General features: G+C 37.1%; 1 protein-coding gene across 1 annotated transcript in view; it reads left to right on the top strand.

The window, feature by feature from the left end:
- The window catches only part of ELMO1 (engulfment and cell motility 1), an 813,276-nt gene that overhangs the window by 91,309 nt on the left and 701,836 nt on the right, over positions 1-20,131 (top strand). The window contains exon 3 of the mRNA XM_081244556.1: positions 8,228-8,341. The gene's annotated coding sequence lies outside the window, so the exon portion shown is untranslated. The remainder of the gene's footprint in view (positions 1-8,227; positions 8,342-20,131) is intronic.

Below are 20,131 nucleotides of genomic sequence, written 5' to 3'. Positions count from 1 at the left end.
AAAATGGGAATAATAAGATTATTCACTTTGTAAGGCTGTTGTGAACATTTTAGTAATGGTGCTATACTAAGGTACTAAATATGTACAAATCATGGTTCTAAGCACTACATTTAGGACCATCTTGACAAACAGTAAACATTCAGTATTATTATGACAGGAGAAGGTCTAGGAGGTTTAGGGTACAGCTGTCTGAATCTAGGGTAATTTTTTTTTTTTTTTTTTTTTTTTTTGCAGTACGCGGGCCTCTCACTGTTGTGGCCTCTCCCGTTGCGGAGCACAGGCTCCGGACGTGCAGGCCCAGCGACCATGGCTCACGGGCCCAGCCGCTCCGCCACATGTGGGATCTTCCCAGACCGGGGCATGAACCCATGTCCCCTGCATCGGCAGGCGGACTCTCAACTGCTGCGCCACCAGGGAAGCCCTAGGGTGATATATTTTCCCTAGGCACAGGGTCTGAGGTTACCTCACCCCTGAGAAACCCCACACAGATCTGACCACATCTCTGCCCAGCTCCACTACCAGACACGTTAACAGGAAGGAGGTAAAGGGAAGAAGAGAAGAAGGTTGGGAAACACCGGAGAGAAAGAGGAAGAGGCCATAGCAGTGACAGAGAACTAAGGAACACACCAGGTTGGTGGTCCCTCTCGGAAAAAGGAAAGAGGAGAAGAGCTACCAACAAGAGGGCTTTCTCTTATTTTCCTTCATCCATGCCAGTCTCTTTGCAGGAGTCTACAGTCTATAAGATTTCCGTAAAAAAAAGAAAAAAAAAAAGAAAGAAAGAAAAGAGCCTTACAATATTCAAACGTCACTTGCTTATGAAGAGGCAATGGCATGAAGAACAAAGAACATGAGCTTTGGTATCAGATGCATTTTCCTTTTTTTATAGTTGCATTTTCATGGCACCCATCGTTAAACCTCTCCATCTGAATACCAGATTCAGCTGTCTCTGCAAAGTATAGCTTTTGATTCATGTGACTAAGATTCTTCTTATAGATTCTTTTGCAATTCATTTGTGAATTCTTATCACTGCCGGAGAAGTTAAAGGCACTGTAGAGTGATAAAAGATATTTCCACTTCCTCTTGGTACTTACAGAAATCTGGAGTATTGAGAAAAGTTCTGTCCACTGGGAGAGTTTAACCTCAAGCCTCTTTCTTGGATCTTTTACGAGCATTTTGATGTTCAGAATTACTGATAGGCCTGAGTCCCTCTGTGCTCTGAATTCTGGAAGTTTACCCATCCCAAACCAGTGATTCTCAATCTATTGACAGATTTGCACCATTTTCCCCCTTCTCTGCAACCCCTAGAGTCCCTGCCCAGAGGGTTTAGTGTTAGATGCCGCCAATAATAAATATCCCCGTCACAATCTGAAGGTGAAACTGAAGAGAAGCGGTGTGACTCTTCCTGTGTCAACAGCATCCAGGCCCGAGGGCTTAGGAGACAGCAGACAACCCCTTCTAGTGGAGGGTCTCAGTCTTCCTCTGAATGACCCTCCTTGGAGTATACATGGCTGTCGTCTTCAGTGGTGGTTTTCTGAGATTCCTGTACCTCCTGATTTCCAGAAAAAATGTAGCAGATGCCCCGAATCTTTATTCTTATAGCCCTTCCAATAGAATCTCTATTCTTATAGCCCTCCAAGTGACATGGAGGTTAAATTTGTTCTAGAATAGATGATAGAGAGAGCAAAGTAAAGGCAATTTTCTGAGAGATAATTGCTGATTATAATTGCAGCCTCTGATCCTCTACATTAAATTCCTCCCTGTTTGGAACACCTAGAGTGTTGTGTTTTTCTTTTTCTTTTTTTTTTTTTTCCATGATACTCTGGCTGTTGCATCAATGCTGGCTGCACGGTAGAATTGCCTGGGAAGCTTTTGAAAAGGACTGATGCATGGCTCCCACTTCTGGGAAGGAGACTAGGTATCCATATGTTTCAAATGCTCTTCAAATATTTCCAATGGGCATCCAAAGATGAAAACCACTGTCTCAATCTCAAATTGAATTCCCAACCTCAGGGTTTGATTTCTTTTCTGTCAGACCCTCATCTTTTTTTTTTAATGTCTTTATTGGAGTATAATTGCTTTACAATGGTGTGCTAGCTTCTGCTTTATAACAAAGTGAACCAGCTACACATATGCACGTATCCCCATATTTCCTCCCTCTTGCATCTCCCTCCCACTCTCCCTATCCCACCCCTCCAGGTGGTCACAAAGCACCAAGCTGATCTCCCTGTGCTATGTGGCTGCTTCCCACCAGCTATCTATTTTACACTTGGTAATATATATAAGTCCATGCCACTCCCCTCGTCTTTTTATCATTTCAAATCAGGTTTATCAAGTCAGAGGACTCACTCTATCCCTTCCCTCAGTGTTTTCCCAACAAATTGAAGAGAGGCCAGTATAAGCAATTTTCAAAATGGCTCAGGGTTTCTGGATATCTGGCTGAAAGTACATGGCAGACACAAATGCCAGTGCAAATGTAAAAATACAAAGAAATAAAATATTTAACATAAGTGATTTTTTAAAATTGATCAGGCAGTTTGAAAAATAAACAAAATTGTATTTTGAAAATGAAAAATATACCCATAGAACCAGAATCTCAAAAGACATATTCAACAAAGAAAATAAAAATTGGTAAACTATATAATAGATACGGAAAGAAATTACTCAGAGTGTGGCTCAGAAAGGAAAATAATAAGAGCAAACACACCGTATACATTTCTTATCACAAAAAAGAAGTGACATGGAGGTTAAATTTGTTCTAGAATAAACGATAGAGAGAGCAAAGTAAAGGCAATTTTCTGAGAGATAATTGCTGAGAATTTTCCAGATTTGATGAAAAACATCGATTGTCAGATTCAGTAAGGTCAAAAAATCTTAAGTAGTGTGAATAAGAAGAAATCCATACCTAGACATAGCATAGTGAAACTGCAGAATACTAAGGAAAAAGAGATGCTGACGCTAAAGCCAGCCTATTAGAAAAGATGGATCACCTAAAAAGAAAAGCCTTTACAGGTACAGGTGGGTTTTTAAAAGCAGCAGTGGAGGCCAGAATATAGTAAGATATTACCTTAAACAATGAGTGAAAATAACCATCAACCTACAAAGTATACACAGCAAAATTGTCTTTCAAGAATGTAGGCAAGAAAAAGACCTTTCGTACAACAAAAATTGAAAGAGAGTAACACCAGCTTATTCTTTCTAAAGGAACATGTACAGGATATATTTAAGGAAGAAGGAAAGTTATACAAGAAGGGAAATCTAAGTTACAAAGGAAAAAAATGTTAATCAAGGAAACTAAAAATATGGTAAATCTAATCAGATTTTGTATAAAACAACAATAATAAGGGTACCTAATTTATTGGGTTAAAATACAAGATAATACTAAAATATTGGGCAATATTATCATATATAAATGTTGGGGGTTCTCTGTCAATGTATTCTAAGATCTGTATATTGCTTAGGAAAAAAGTAAGACATTGTTTAACTTCAGGGTTTTTAAATTATAATTTTTTAAATTATGAATTTTTTAAATTCATAATTCTTTAATAGCACTAAAAGAATAAAACTTGAATGTATATCTTCCAAACTAGTAAAGGGAGAAAAATGAAGCGAAGAAAAAGCAAGTTCAATTAGTTCAAAAGAAAAGAACACAAAGATGGAAGGAAGGAAAGGAGGAAGGAAGGAAGGGAGGGGAAAAAATAAAACCTACAAAAATGTATACAAATAGCAAAAAATTAAAAGGTAGAAATTAGATGCACCTTTCATTAATAATTCATTTAAGTCGACCATACTCTACAGTTAAAAAAGATTATCAGATTTATGTTTAAAAATCCATAAGAAGTCCATTATTTAGATACATCTTAAATAAAAGAAACTGGAAAGTTTGAAAGAATAAAAATTAAAATGCTATGCAAGATAAACTCCAATTTAAAAAAAAGGAAGGGAGGAAGGAAAGAAGAAATTAATGTATCTATTATCATCACAAAACAGGCCTTAAGTTGTGTATAATAAATGCCATATGAAATAGGTACAGCCTATTGTGAGGTAAAAGGGAGTAGCACCTAATTTTTCCCAAAAAGGTTAGGGGAAAAACTGAAAGAAGTTAAAGGAAGAAAAGGAAATAAACATTTGGGCAATGTTTGTTGAGCAGCTGCCTATTCCTGGCCCTAACCCAGGCGATTTATTTGCATTCTCTCCTTGCAATCCTTATGACAAGTCTCTACAATATGAATTATTACCTCCAGGTTAAATAGGTTGCCCAAAGACTCATATGTGGCTGAACAGGAAATTATATCAAATTCTGTTTGGTTTTTTTTTTTACATCTTAATTGGAGTATAATTGCTTTACAATGGTGTGTTAGTTTCTGCTTTATAACAAAGTGAATCAGTTATATATATACATATGTTCCCATATCTCTTCCCTCTTGCATCTCCCTCCCTCCCACCCTCCCTATCCCACCCCTCTAGGTGGTCACAAAGCACGGAGCTGATCTCCCTGTGCTATGCGGCTGCTTCCCACTAGCTATCTATTTCACATTTGGTAGTGTATATATGTCCATGCCACTCTCTCACTTTGTCACAGCTTACCCTTCCTCCTCCCCATATCCTCAAGTCCATTCTCGAGTAGGTCTGTGTCTTTATTCCTGTCTTACCCCTATGTTCTTCATGACCTTTTTTTTCCCTTAGATTCCATATATATGTGTTAGCATACGGTATTTGTTTTTCTCTTTCTGACTTACTTCACTCTGTATGACAGACTCTAGGTCCATCCACCTCACTACAAATAACTCAATTTTGTTTCTTTTTATAGCTGAGTAGTATTCCATTGTATATATGTGCCACATCTTCTTTATCCATTCATCTGTCGATGGACACTTAGGTTGCTTCCATGTCCTGGCTATTGTAAATAGAGCTGCAATGAACATTTTGGTACATGACTCTTTTTGAATTATGGTTTTCTCAGGGTATATGCCCAGTAGTGGGATTGCTGAGTCGTATTGTAGTTCTATTTTTAGTTTTTTAAGGAACCTCCATACTGTTTTCCATCGTGGCTGTATCAATTTACATTCCCATCAACAGTGCAAGAGGGTTCCCTTTTCTCCACACCCTCTCCAGCATTTATTGTTGGTAGATTTTTTGATGATGGCCATTCTGACCAGTGTGAGATGATATCTCATTGTAGTTTTGATTTGCATTTCTCTAATGATTAATGATGTTGAGCATTCTTTCAAGTGTTTGTTGGCAATCTGTATATGTGCTTTGGAGAAATGTCTATTTAGGTCTTCTGCCCATTTTTGGATTGGGTTGTTTGTTTTTTTGTTATTGAGCTGTATGAGCAGCTTATAAATTTTGGAGATTAATCCTTTGTCAGTTGCTTCATTTGCAAATATTTTCTCCCATTCTGAGGGTTTTCTTTTGGTCTTATTTATGGTTTCCTTCGCTGTGCAAAAGCTTTTAAGTTTCATTAGGTCCCATTTGTTTATTTTTCTTTTTATTTCCATTTCTCTAGGAGGTGGGTCAAAAAGGATCTTGCTGTGATTTATGTCATAGACTGTTCTGCCTATGTTTTCCTCTAAGAGTTTTATAGTGTCGGGCCTTACATTTAGGTCTTTAATCCATTTTGAGTTTATTTTTGTATATGGTGTTGGGAAGTGTTCTAATTTCATACTTTTACATGTCCCTGTCCAGTTTTCCCAGCACCACTTATTGAAGAGGCTGTCTTTTCTCCACTGTATATTCTTGCCTCCTTTATCAAAGATAAGGGAACATATGTGTGTGGGTTTATCTCTGGGCTTTCTATCCTGTTCCATTGATCTATCTTTCTGTTTTTGTGCCAGTACCATACTGTCTTGATTACTGTAGCTTTGTAGTATAGTCTGAAGTCAGGGAGCCTGATTCCTCCAGCTCCATTTTCTTCCCTCAAGACTGCTTTGGCTATTTGGGGTCTTTTGTGTTTCCATACAAATTGTGAATTTTTTTATTCTAGTTCTGTGGAAAATGCCAGTGGTAGTTTGATAGGAATTGCATTGAATCTGTAGATTGCTTTGGGTAGTAGAGTCATTTCCCAGTGTTGATTCTTCCAATCCAAGGACATGATATATCTCTCCATCTATTTGTATCATCTTTAATTTCTTTCATCAGTGTCTTATAATTTTCTGCATACAGGTCTTTTGTCTCCTTAGGTAGGTTTATTCCTAGATATTCTTTTTGTTGCAGTGGTAAATGGGAGTGTTATCTTAATTTCTCTTTCAGACTTTTCATCATTAGTGTATAGAAATGCCAGAGATTTCTGTGCATTAATTTTGTATCCTGCTACTTTACCAAATTCATTGATTAGCTCTAGTAGTTTTCTGGTGGCATCTTTAGGATTCTCTATGTATAGTATCATGTCATCTGCAAACAGTGACAGCTTTACTTCTTCTCTTCCGATTTGGATTCCTTTTATTTCCTTTTCTTCTCTGATGGCTGTGGCTAAAACTTCCAAAACTATGCTGAATAAGAGTGGTGAGAGTGGGCAACCTTGTCTTGTTCCTGATCTTAGTGGAAATGGTTTCAGTTTTTCACCATTGAGGACGATTCTGGCTGTGGGTTTGTCCTATATGGCCTTTATTATGTTGAGGAAAGTTCCCTCTATGCCTACTTTCTGCAGGGTTTTTATCATAAATGGATGTTGAAGTTTGTTGAAAGCTTTCTCTGCATCGATTGAGATGATCATATGGTTTTTCTCCTTCAGTTTGCTAATATGGTGTATCACATTGATTGATTTGCATATATTGAAGAATCCTTGCATTCCTGGGATAAACCCCACTTGATCATGGTGTATGATCCTTTTAATGTGCTGTTGGATTCTGTTTGCTAGTATTTTGTTGAGGATTTTTGCATCTATGTTAGTCAGTGATATTGGCCTGTAGTTTTCTTTCTTTGTGACATCTTTGTCTGGTTTTGGTATCAGGGTGATGGTGGCCTTGTAGAATGAGTTTGGGAGTGTTCTTCCCTCTGCTATATTTTGGAAGAGTTTGAGAAAGGTGGGTGTTAGCTCTTCTCTAAATGTTTGATAGAATTCACCTGTGAAGCCATCTGGTCCTGGACTTTGGTTTGTTGGAAGATTTTTAATCACAGTTTCAATTTCAGGGCTTGTGATTGGTCTGTCAAATTCTTTCAAACCAGAAAACTCACTATGTGAAAACTGAAGCTCAAGGTTTTGTGTGTAGAGTTGACAGATAAAACACAGAATACTCAGATTTGAAATCCAGATAAACAAATGATTATTTTTGTATAAGTATCCCATGTAATATTTGGGACATACTTATACTAAAAGAAAATTATTTACAATTTATCTGAAATTCAGATTTAATTGGGAGTCCTGTAGTTTTGTTTTCTAACTTTGGCAACTCTAGGTAGGGATGAAATAAAAGGGAGGGAGTTGGGTTGAGTGACGGTGCTTATCAGAAGTCTTCCCTTGGGTCACGAAGCAAGACTTCCCTCCATTCCTCTGGCAACAACCCATTCAAACATACAAAGAAATATATACACTATCTTTTTCTTAATTGTTATTTATTTATATTTATTATTACTATATAATACTATATAATAATTACATTATTATTATTATGTCACAAAGCAATATAAGAGGTTGGAGAAAGAAACTCAGGAAAAATATTAATACATTCTCTTTTTTGCCATATTCCATTTTGAGCCCTTGGAGGACCTATTTGTAACTTGCTAAATCACAAGTGAATTGTGAGATTTATTGTCCCTAAGTTTTCATATGGAATTCTTAGGGGTATATTTACTATAAAAATGTTTCATCACAGCAACATAGTTTCATGCATCACTGGGGTCCACATTTGCTTCACAGTCTAAGCTGAGGGTACAAATCCTGGTTGGACTGGAAGAATGAAGCACCCAGGCTGGGTTATTCATAGATTTCCTGGGGCAGATGGGTTTTAAATTAAGCTTTATGGGAGGAAAAGAACATAGGTTAGACTCTTCTATAAAAAAGAATATTGCCTAGTAGACTGTATCATAGAAATATGTAGGAGCTGGGTAAACTTTATAAATTAATGTCTAAATTATATGACTTTTAATTTACATGAAAAATATCATTGTGTGATATTCAATTTTAAGTATGAAATCATACAAATACATATGTCAATTACCCATACACACTTGCACTTTTTCTGCACATTTGAAGAATGGGAGATTCTAATTAAAAATCCCTTTTCATCAGAGCAGTGGCATCACATGTGCTTGGGAAGATTCAGGGTAGAACATCTCCTGTGATATGCCTCACCCCATCTTTCCACCCTCAAGTCACAAATGAAGACAATCTGACATGCTGATGGTAGGTGATCTTTTTTTTTTTTTTATCTCAGACACTATGTTATGCCTTGCTGAAAGAGAAATCTATAAAAAGGGAATTGGGTGTTGAGGCTAGACATGCAATGCCCTTCCGATGCTATGCTACTGAATTTCAGTTTCCACATTCACCCCTAACCCAAATTTTTCAAAGAGTTAAACTGTAACAAAATACATGTTGCACTAAGTTTATTCTGATCATATAATTTTTCTTTGATGATTCAGAAAGCAACCCAAGCATCTTAGTATGCTTCCAAGCCATCAATTCAATAATTTATTAAAATTGAGGCATAGGGTATAATGAAAAGACTGTGGGGCTTAACATCAGCTCTACCATAATATGGATAATTGAGGACAAGTGTTCAACTCCCTGAGCTTCATTTTAGCTGACAAGAGTTATCCTTTAAGAAATAATGAAAGGAGGCACGGACTACCTGTTAGGCCCTTTGGCCTCTCAAGCTCCAGTTCTCAATATACAGGATCAGAGAAGCAAATGGTATGAGGCACCATCCTGATTCTTTATCATGCCTAGAAACTGGCAGTTTATTTAAATAAATAAACAAACCCCAGATTAAATAAACCCATTTATATCTATAAATATTTAACTATTACTCATAGTTACAATTTTTAAAATTAACAATTTACACATATTTAATTATTCAAAATGTAAAATACAATTTTAAAAAGTCAAATTGATTTGGGATTTCTGGCTACTTGTAATCTAGAGCATGGGTTTGCAAACTACAGCCCAAGGGCCAAATCCCACCTGCCAACCAATTTTATAAGTAAAGTTTCATTAGAACACAGCCATGCTCATCTGTTCAAGTATGATCTGTGGCTGCTTTCCTGCTACAGTGGCAGTTGAGTAGTCATGATAGGGATGGTATAGCCTACAAAGCTCAAAATATTTACTATCTGTTATTTTATAACAACAACAAAAAATGTTGCCAGTCTTTAATTATAGATCAAAGGATTTTTTTCTGTTGTAAGTAAACTTGAGTGTGATCCATTTAGAGTGATGGGCAGGAATTTATTCATGGTCTCCAATGGTGATCAAAGTACAGCTCAACAAGGTGGTAGCACACCAGACTGGAAGCTTCTATAGTTAGAAGTCAGATCTGGCTTCAGATCCTCCCTTATGTAGATAATATACACGTGAAATTGTTGGGAGGATTAAAGCTAAGCATGATCTAGTAAGTGCCCCCAAAATGTTCAATCTTTCTATTTAAATAGAAATTTAAATTTCTATTCTGTTTCATCTCAGAAGAAAGAAAGAGAAAGGGGGGTCTCTCAGGTACAGTCATTCTGATAAAATGAAACAAAACAAAGTCCCCTTGCAGCACTATTTACAATAGCCAGGTCATGGAAGCAACCTAAATGCCCATCGACAGACAAATGGATAAAGAAGATGTGGTACATATATACAATGGAATATTACTCAGCCATAAAAAGGAACGAAATTGGGTCATTTGTAGAGATGTGGATGGATCTAGAGACTGTCATACAGAGTGAAGTAAGTCAGAAAGAGAAAAACAAATATCGTATATTAACACATATATATAGAATCTAGAAAAATGGTACAGATGAACTGGTTTGCAAGGCAGAAATAGAGACAGATGTAGAGAACAAACATGGACACCAAGGGGGGGAAAGTGGGGTGGTGGTGGTGGTGGTGGTGGTGGGATGAATTGGGAGGTTGGGATTGACATGTATACACTAATATGTATAAAATGGATGACTAATAAGAACCTGCTATATCAAAAAAAAAAAAGCAAGGTCCCTGTGTAATTTTATCTAAGCATAGACAAAAACAAGGTCACGGGGACATCCATAAAATACCAAATACTCCCTTTCCTGATTAAAATTAATGACTTCTTTTTCTTCATTGAGCGTAAAATTGTTTCTGCCTTATGACAGCATCCAGTACAGAATGAAGCCCCACATCCTTAGACACTCCCCTGAATCACCCCATGAAAGCTCAAACCCTGTAATAGATTGTTTCTAACACTGCCTTACTGAGGTGCCCATGGTTCCCCATGGTGTGTGCTTTCCCTCCCTGCAATGAATCATAAACCCAAGTTGTCCAACTACAGGTGTCCCTGTGGTCTTTGTCTGAAAGTCGTTGACAGTGAGATACGAATAGTTTCAGTTTGTTTTATTTGTATTATAAAAACTATAAACTGTACAATGGTGGTAGCAGGGAAGAAGAGTAATAATTATTGAATAATACTATGTCCTAGGCATTTTTCAAACGCTATTTCTTTCGATTGTTATAATTCTCATTTGAGTTAGACATTGTGATCTACATTTTACTGACAGAAGGAGCTAAGGATTGTTGACGCTGACCAAGGTCTGGGGCATGGAAGATGTGTGTGTCACTTAGAAGTGTGTAATGGCTGAGAGAATCACAACTTTTTATAAGGAAAGCCAATCTAGTAAGGAATAAAGCCTATGTCTCCCCCTGTGACAGCCTCTCCTGTATGTATCACACAGTGCTGGGCACTGGGGCCAGGATGCATAGATTGTCTTTCTGAACATCTTAGAAACTTCTCCATTCCTCCTTCTCTTAGACTTAAGCCCTCGGAGCAGCTGTTAGTTCTGTCCCTGCTGTTAGCACTTAAAATACAAGGTTAGGAATATGGGATGAGAAAGAACCAACCACCCAACCACAAGCCTTCAGAATCACCCAGGGAGATCAGTCAAACCACTGATGTCCAGAGCCCCACCTCAGACCCCTGGATCAGAATCTATGGGGAGACCTTGATATTGGTGCCCTTAACAAGCTGTTCAGGTGATTCCAATACAGACTCACCTTGAGAGTCACTAATGTAACTGAGTGTCATATTCCTTGCTGTTTATCCAAATTTCATCCACACATCAAGTCTCATTTAAGAGTCTCAACCTTCAGACCTCTCCGTCTTCAGGTACATTCCTCCTCACTGAATTACTCCAACACTCAGAGTCTGCATCACACAGCTCATGCCTGAGTATGGAGGCTGATGGGGAAAATTCAGGACTTGAAGACAAAATTCACTCTCCTGATCTGCCAGGGTATCCAGGTGACCTTAAGCCTTGATTTCATCATTTGCAGTATAAAGGAAAAATAGTCTCAAACCTGGCCTAGGACAGAGTTTTCTGTGTAATCCAGTTCACATGTTCTTCTGGAAAGCAATTAGCTTTCTTGATAAAACACTTAAATTTTTTCTAATAAGACTTAATGGTATTAAAGACCTGTTTTAGGAAACTAGTTACCCATCCAATCATTTGACTAATGATTTGCACTTATTCTTTTTCCTTTTATGTGATCTAATAAAGATTATCTAACCACTTTTTTTTTTCTGTAATTGCCTCTGCCAAGAGAAAAATCTTAGAATTGGTCTGTTCCAGATCTTTTCCCATAAAGAAAATTCGACATTAAACTTTCACGTTCTCGTAATTAAATTTTCTGAAAAAATTAATAGTAAAATAAAGATTAATATACCTACCTCCTCCTTATAAGCTACAAAGCATTTGACAAATATAGAGTCTCATAATGACTTATGACCTTTGCATTTGTTTTACATGGATAAATTGTGTCTCTCCAACTATATTATTGTCTCCTGGAAAGCAGGGATCATAAACATCTTTGAATATTTCTGTATGTCTTTCTCTCTATAATATTATAAAGAGTGAAGTAGATATAATAATTCCTATATTCCTATTAAATTTTTTTCTGAAAATTCAATTAAGAGAAACTGAAGTGTTTTATGTCAAATTTTCTTCATGGGAAGAGATCTGAAACAGACCAGTTTAACAATTTTGCTCTTGGTAGAGATGTTTGTAGGTTAGATTATGTTTAATGGAGTATGGACAGAAAGAGAGAGGGAGAAAGCCGGGGAGGGAATTGATGAATGTGATGATTTTTTTCTTAATTCCTGAATCTCATGTTTCTCTAAATTAAGCCCTTGCATAGAATACAGTCTGTGCTTGATAGGGTCATGACTTTGCAAAGAGATTACAGTTTAGGAAAAGATAAGACCTGCACTAAAATAATCTTATGCAGTCTATGCTGAATTAATTACATGAGTGCCACTGTATCTGCTGTGAAATAATAAGAAATAAACATATTGCTCTGCCCCTGGTTCACAGAGCTCCTAAAACCATTGTAATTTGGTGGCATTAAAGGTGTGGATCACAATATTCCAAAGAAAATAATGTGTGATGTGCATTTGAGGAAAGAGGAGATGTCCTAATAGTTGATGCAGAGGAAACAGGCTGGAGAATAGTGGGATATAATTTATGAAAAGTATACAGTCAGGTGTTCTCAGACTAGCCCCCAATATTTCTAGACCAGAGATAGCTGGAAGCCAGAATAGATAGGCAGTTTATTTTTTCATGTGATTCTAAGAATAGAAGCAAGAATTTGCTTTTTACACAAAAGAACAGATATTATGGTTCCATTTGTGTGAATAACTTAAAATAGTCAAACTCAAAGAGACATAAAGTAAAATGGTTGTTACCAGAGGCTGGGGTAGGAGGAATGGGGAGTTATTGTTTAAGAGGTACAGAGTTTCAGTTCAGGATGATGAAAAAGTTCTGGAGATGTATAGTGGCGATGGTTGCACAATAATGTGAATGTACTTAATGCCAACGAACTGTACACGTAAAAATGGTTAAAATGGTAAATTTTCTGTTATGTATACTTTACCAAAATTTTAAGAAGAAACAGGAGAAGAGTTTTTTAGGGTGGACTCTCCATTTAGTCAGGAAAGCATAATTTTGGTGAGCCTTTTAGCTGTACAAATGAAAGGTAAGTGACACTATAAGTACTGAAGATGCTTCAGACCTAGATGGGCCACAATTCTGTTCAATGGGTCTTGCTCTTCAGAGATAATTATGATATGATCTTTTTTTGACACCCTCTAACTGAGGATTAACGTAGGAAGGAAGAGACTTGAATTTGTGGATGTAAAGATAAGGAGGGGAGAAGACTTCTGCCCAGGATGATAAGTAGGCCCCAGCAGCATGGCCTCACACCAGGGCTAATGAGAATGGCTGCTGGGAAGAAGTGCTGATGCCTCTAGCAGGTGATCTCTAACTTTGAGTTTTTCATTTCTGTCTAAAACATTGTAATTTCTTAAGCTGTTATCAAGCCTTCATATAATTCACGGGCCAGAAAACTATAGCCCATGGGCCATCCACATGTTTTTGTAAAGCTTTTATCTGATCACAGCAATGCCTATTTATTTATGTGTCATCTCCGGCTGTTTTCGTACTACAACTGGATTACTAAGTAGTTGCAACAGAGATTGTATGGCCCTCAAACATAAAATATTGATTATCTGGTCCTCTCAGAAAGAGTTTGCCCCAAAAAAGTGCGTCACAGATTCAAGTTAGTTGTGCTTGAGAGGAAACCAAAGGGACCTTGTCCACCTGTTGGAATAAAGTGGACCAGAGAGGCAGAGAGATGATATTCAGATAAACCTGAGGGCAGCAGTTAGACTGAGGGGCACCCACTGTTGTGGACTTGTAGAATGTGTGAACCAGGTCTCCAGAAATCTTCGGGAGGGGACTGAGCTCCTCGTCATCACTTAAGCAAGATCTTGGACCAAGAATAGAAATGAGCTATATATTTGAGATTCCATGTATGAAGCTTCTGGTTTTGGGACTCTGTCTGACTAGTCTTAATCTCTGAGGAGATCCAGTGATATGCAAAACCTCCAAATATTGATAATTGAACAAATGATATCACTTAATGCACAGATACTGCACAGGCACACTCTATAATTACACCCCAAAGTGAACAGCAAGTTGCTATTTCCCTCACAGTTTCTGAGGCAGAGGGGGAGTGAAGGGAGGGCAGGAAGTAGGACGCACCCTTTAGAATAAGGATGTTCAGGCATAGCACCAGATTATACAAAGCTCTGTAGTCTTTTCTTTAAACATTTCTTAAACTTTTTCAATCTTAGGACTTAAATTTCCCTAAAGAATTCAATGAACCATAAACCAGCTATTGTAGATTGAATTTCTCTTTCAGAAAATGAAATTATTCCTAGAGAGAGAAGAGAGGTATGTTTGAATCTCAAGTCATTTCCCACCCCCTGTAGCTGTGGGGACTCCCCAGCCAACAGTGCTCAGATTTTGGCATCGTCAATTAACCATGCACTGGAGGTCAGGCTGAACTTCTTTATCAGGGAGCAGAGTGATATCCTAAACTCTATTAGATCTGACTTTTGGATTGCCCAGGAAAACCTTTCATTTATGTGTAATGCTCAGCTGGTACAACTTCCTACCTGATGCTGAGAATGCTGCTATTCATTAACAAAACTTCACTCTCCAGTCCGTCAATCCCAGAGGCTAAATTACTGGAAAATCTGTAACATGTGAATTAAATTCAACAGACTTCACTCTTTTTAAAAAATGGCTTAATCTCCAGGAACTGCAATCTTTAGTTGACCCAGTATTCTGAAATCCCAGTTATGTCCAAAGTTGAAAAGAAAAGCAATCTTTGGACTTAGTAACTACTGTTTTTAGAGCATTTGGGGTTCAAAGCCTTTGGTATTTATTGTACATAATCTTAATGACAGTGTCTTTATCTTTTCATTCATTCATATATTCATTCCAGAGATGTTGAGTACTCAGTATGTGACAAACACCATTCCAGAATACAAAGATTAAAAAAAAGCATAGTTCCTGCCCTTAAGGAAATCATATTTTTAGGAAAGAGACTCTGCTTAGATTAAGTTTGATTATGATTGTCATGAATAATGCCATTGTCATCAAAAACAAGATAGGACAATGAGAATATTTGATGAATATTTTTACATAACCCATAATAGATTCGAAGACATTTTGCAAAGCAATATTTTCAGAAATGTTTGACCAATTACAGAATTTTTCTCAAGGTTATTACTTGGAAGGATATCACTGATGTGTGCATATTCAAATATTCTTTAAAATATTTTCGATGTGTTATTTTAGTCATAATATGCTAACATCTCTTATGGTGCCAGCACAGAGGCTTAGACATGGTAGACACCCAAAAAGCAAGCATTCCCTTGAATTTTAGATTTGGAATTTTTAGGAATCAGCTAGTCCTGTGGTCCTTACTCTTAACTGGGTTTTAGAGCACTTTGAAAATCTAATGAAATCTTTGGAACTTTTTTCCCATTATAAAGCACATATTTACAAACACTCAGATTTTTGTATACAGTGTTAGGGGATTGGTGGATTACCTTAAGTATCATCCATAAACTCCTTTGGGGTCACATGATCTAGTCTATATCTTCCATTTTATAACTGTTAAAAATCGTTGCCAAGAACCGGGATTGGAAAATTATGGCCCTGAGGCCAAATACAGCCTTCTTCATTTCTTCTTCTTGTACAGCCTGAGCTAAGAATGGCGTCTACATTTTCAAATAGTTACATTTTAAACAGTTATGTAAGAGCCTGTGTATTATCTTCAACTTTGCCTTTTGGCTTGCAGAACCAAAACTATTCACTATCTAGGCCTTATAGGAAAAATTTGCCAATCCTTGCCCTAGAATGGTCAGAAAATATCTTCTAAATCACTCAGCCAATTACTAGAAAACAGAGGACTAGAATTCATACCTCCTGATTTCTCATCCATTGGTCTCTCATTACTCCTATTGATCAATTAAACTGTTGACTGATTGATTTAAACCCAATAAAAAAGAAAACAAGGAGTTGTAAATCTAGAGTACTTGATAAACAATTTCATCGATAAATAGTTGGACATTTTTGCAGAAGTTGAAATCCAGAGAACTAAATGACCTATCCAAAATCATATTACAAATTTGTTAAAGAAGCAAGACTAAGCTGTGAAACTCAGGCTGCGCATTACTGACTACTTTTTTAAACGTTGCATTATTTTCCATTCCACATGTTTGAAATGCAGTACTTCTTGTGAAAGGAAATAATGGTATGGAAGGAACTTACTTAAGGAAAATATTTGAACAGATGCTGTTGTTAACTTCTAATTAAGTGATTTTTAAAGTTATTTTCAGATTCCTCCTGTCATGTAATACTGTAAAAATGGAATGCAAAGAATTATGATAACCATTATCACAAAATCACACATGCTATCTTGAATATATTCTTTTAGAAATTTCAAAGTACCTGATTGCTATTGATTGTTTTCTTCTATCGATTAGGGCTACCAAAATGGTTTCAAACTATATATGACAATATTAGCAATAATAGAGTTTAAAGATTTTCATAATAAAAAATAATAAAACTACTTAAAAGATAAACATATGGGGCTTCCCTGGTGGCGCAGTGGTTGAGAGTCCGCCTGCCGATGCGGGGGACACGGGTTTGTGTCCCGGTCTGGGAGGATCCCACATGCCACGGAGCGGCTGGGCCCGTGAGCCATGACCGCTGAGCCTGCGCGTCCGGAGCCTGTGCTCCGCAATGGGAGAGGCCACAACAGTGAGAGGCCCGTGTACCGCCAAAAAAAAAAAAAAAAAAGATAAACATATGAATAATATGTGAAAGCAATACCAGATCCCCTAAAGACTTCTATGAGGTTTTTAGCCAGAGTCCTTTTTTTTTTCTGATCGATTTTTAAAACATTTTTGTCCATATTTAACCACTAATAAAAATTAGGTGTCAAACTCAGAGTAGTGTGTACTACACAGGAAGAACAAAACAATTGTTTCTATAAAGGAGGAGTTGTGGTCAGAGTAGATAAGCTTGTTTTTTTTTCAATATATATTTTTAACATCTTTATTGGAGTATAATTGCTTTACAATGGTGTGTTAGTTTCTGCTGTATAACAAAGTGAGTCGGCTATATGTATACATATATCCCCATATCTCCTCCCTCTTGCATCTCCCTCCTACCCTCCCTATCCTACCCCTCTAGTTGGACACAAAGCACGGAGCCGATCTCCCTGTGCTATGTGGATGCTTCCCCCTAGCTATCTATTTTACGTTTGGTAGTGTATATATGTCCATGCCACTCTCTCACTTCGTCCCATAAGCTTGTTTTTCACAGTAAGACTGTCTGGAGATTCTGAATTAGGACTACGTTAGTAAGTCTGTCATGCTCTCTTTATGCATAACCTCTATTCACATGCCCCCCAGCCCAAGTCTTTTGCACTTACCTGAAAAAGCCAGATTTCTCAGGGAAATGTGCAGAGTTAGACCATCTGTCTGAATTCCAAATCTGATTCTTTTTTAATGACAAGGCTACTTGGGCACTTCCGTGGTCTGCATGCACTCACAGGGCCTGGCCGGTTCACCAAACAAAAGGAAGCTAGTGTTCCAAGTTAAGTTCTGCAAAGAATCAACAGCAACCACAAAACCTCAAGACCATTTCAAACACACTAATATTGAAAAACCAAGCTCTTAAAGATGAACAGTCCAAGTTGCAAAATTATAGGAAGGCCAACTATAAAGAAATATTTTTTTAAGGTTTTAGGACTACTGTGAGAATCCATTTAAAAAAAATTATTCAAACTGAATTTTGTAGAGAATGGGGGGAAAAGACAGTGATATTATCAAAACTGCAAAGAGAAGATGAACTGTGTGCTGTGTTTAGGGTGGAAGAATATATATATATAATTTCCTTTCAGAAAATTTCCGGAGTTGTTCTATACCCCATTGGGGACCTAGGACTCCTACTCTTATAATTTATTTTGGTGATTAGCTCTGTCATTGGTATATAATATTGACTAAAACATGACACTAACATCAGCTCATTTAATTAGAGTTAAGAAAGAGGATATCTGAACCAGAGTCTATTACAGTGCCCAAGGAGGGGAGTGTGTTTGTCCACAGCCTCGTTTTTTAGACCCTTAACATTATCTTCAAAAGAAGTTCTCACACAGTCATAAAGATATACTGCAAATGTTGAAAGAAAACTAAGTTCCTCAAACTGCTCTAACTTGCCTGCCATTTTATGCAACACTATACATTTTTTTTTTGCGGTACGCAGGCCTCTCACTGTTGTGGCCTCTCCTGTTGTGGAGCACAGGTTCCGGATGCGCAGGCTCAGTGGCCATGGCTCACGGGCCCAGCCGCTCCATGGCATGTGGGATCTTCCTGGACCGGGGCACGAACCCGTGTCCCCTGCATCGGCAGGCAGACTCTCAACCACTGCGCCACCAGGGAAGCCCTGTGCAACACTATAAATTAATATTTTGTCAATATTGTAATTATCTTGTAAATCACCTAATAACATATAGAAATCTGTGAGTTTAGATTGCTGATTTATTAAATATCAACATTTTAAACACCACTCGAATTTTTAAACTCTAATTTGACATTTCTTTATTTAAAAAAAATTATGGGAGCATCAAACTTGTACTGTCCCTGAGTTCTCTCTACTTTAAAGGCCCGAATTAGAATTATGATTTTGGTAACTTCAGATGATTTGTGGTCTCCTTTGCAATGCTGGAATACTAATATTCTAGGCAAACATTTTGCAGCTCTTGTTACTCATTGTCCACATTTCTCATTCCAAACATAATGTTATAAATGCACCTGATTTTGTTTTTTCAGTTGCAAGGGAAGTATTCTACATCTGGAAAGTCTTCAATTTTAGCAGGTGTGCACCATTTGTGTTATAGGAATAAAAATGTTATATGCTTCAAAATAACTCATGCCGGAGGAATTTCAATTTTTAGTTATGGTAGAGAAGACGGTTATAGACAAACCCACCCTCTGAGAAGAACTAAAAAAAATTGGATAGCATATAAATTCTATTGGCTTTAGAAAGCTGGCCAGGCAGTGAGAACCTGAAGAAACCAAATCCCCAGGAGAAGAGAAGTACAAAAGGTGAACCTGATTTTTGACTCTTTTTTACTCAATTTTTACTCAAGGTGCTCCTGTTTATAACTGGCCACTGAGAAGCAGAGAAATCAAGCAGAAAGGGGTAGCTAGGGAGCACAGAAGTGAAGGGTACTTGGGTTAGGGAGCAAAATTAGAGTCTAGAAATTACCAAGGAGGTAGTGCCCTTATAGTCACCTTAAGCTTTCAGGTAGAACCCCTGCAGGGCTACACCTTAGGAGAAGGCATTAACTAGAAATACTGTGCGGTCACAAGGTTGAAGCCCAGTTTAAATCAAGTAAATTAGATGATTAGATAATCATTGAACAGATTAGGGAATTCACCACCATTTTAACAGCCTACCTCCGGCCCCAAACAAAAGTCATCTCTGGAGGATGATAACACTATGCAGATCAACAAATTTTCTCTCAAATTTTTTATGTACAATGTCCAAATTTCAATAAATGTTAATAGGCATGTCAGAAGGTAAGACTATATAACCAAAATCATGAAAATAAATAGAAAATAGAAACATGCACAAGGAGATCCAGAGCTGAGGGACTTTAAGATAACTGTGATTAATAGTTTGAAGAAATTAGGTAAAATATAGAGGTTTTTGTATTTTATACTGTAATCTATCCTTAAAATCAAATGGAAATTTTGAAACTGAAAGATAAAATACTGAAACTGAGAGATAAAATAACTAAAATTAAATACCTAGTTACAAATAGGGAGACTCTTTGGCGGGGGACTAATAGAAGATTAGTCCCAGAAGATGAGAGTTAGAATAGTTCAGTAGAAAACATCAGATTGAAGAACAGAGGAGGGAATAAAAGACACAGGAAAAGGTCTAATTTTTTTTTTAATGTAAAGGACAAAGGGAAAAGTTCTAACATGCCCATAATTGGTGTTTTAGAAAGAGAGTAGAGAAAGAATTGGGCAGAAGCAATATTTAAAGAGGTAATAAATTTTTTAATTATATAATGTTAAAAAGACATAGACTC

This window comes from Mesoplodon bidens (assembly GCF_964165515.1).
Source record: "Mesoplodon bidens genome assembly, chromosome: 9".
Lineage (NCBI taxonomy): Eukaryota > Metazoa > Chordata > Mammalia > Artiodactyla > Ziphiidae > Mesoplodon > Mesoplodon bidens.
Note: the sequence above shows the minus strand (reverse complement) of the source record. Positions and strands in the feature narration are given on the sequence as shown.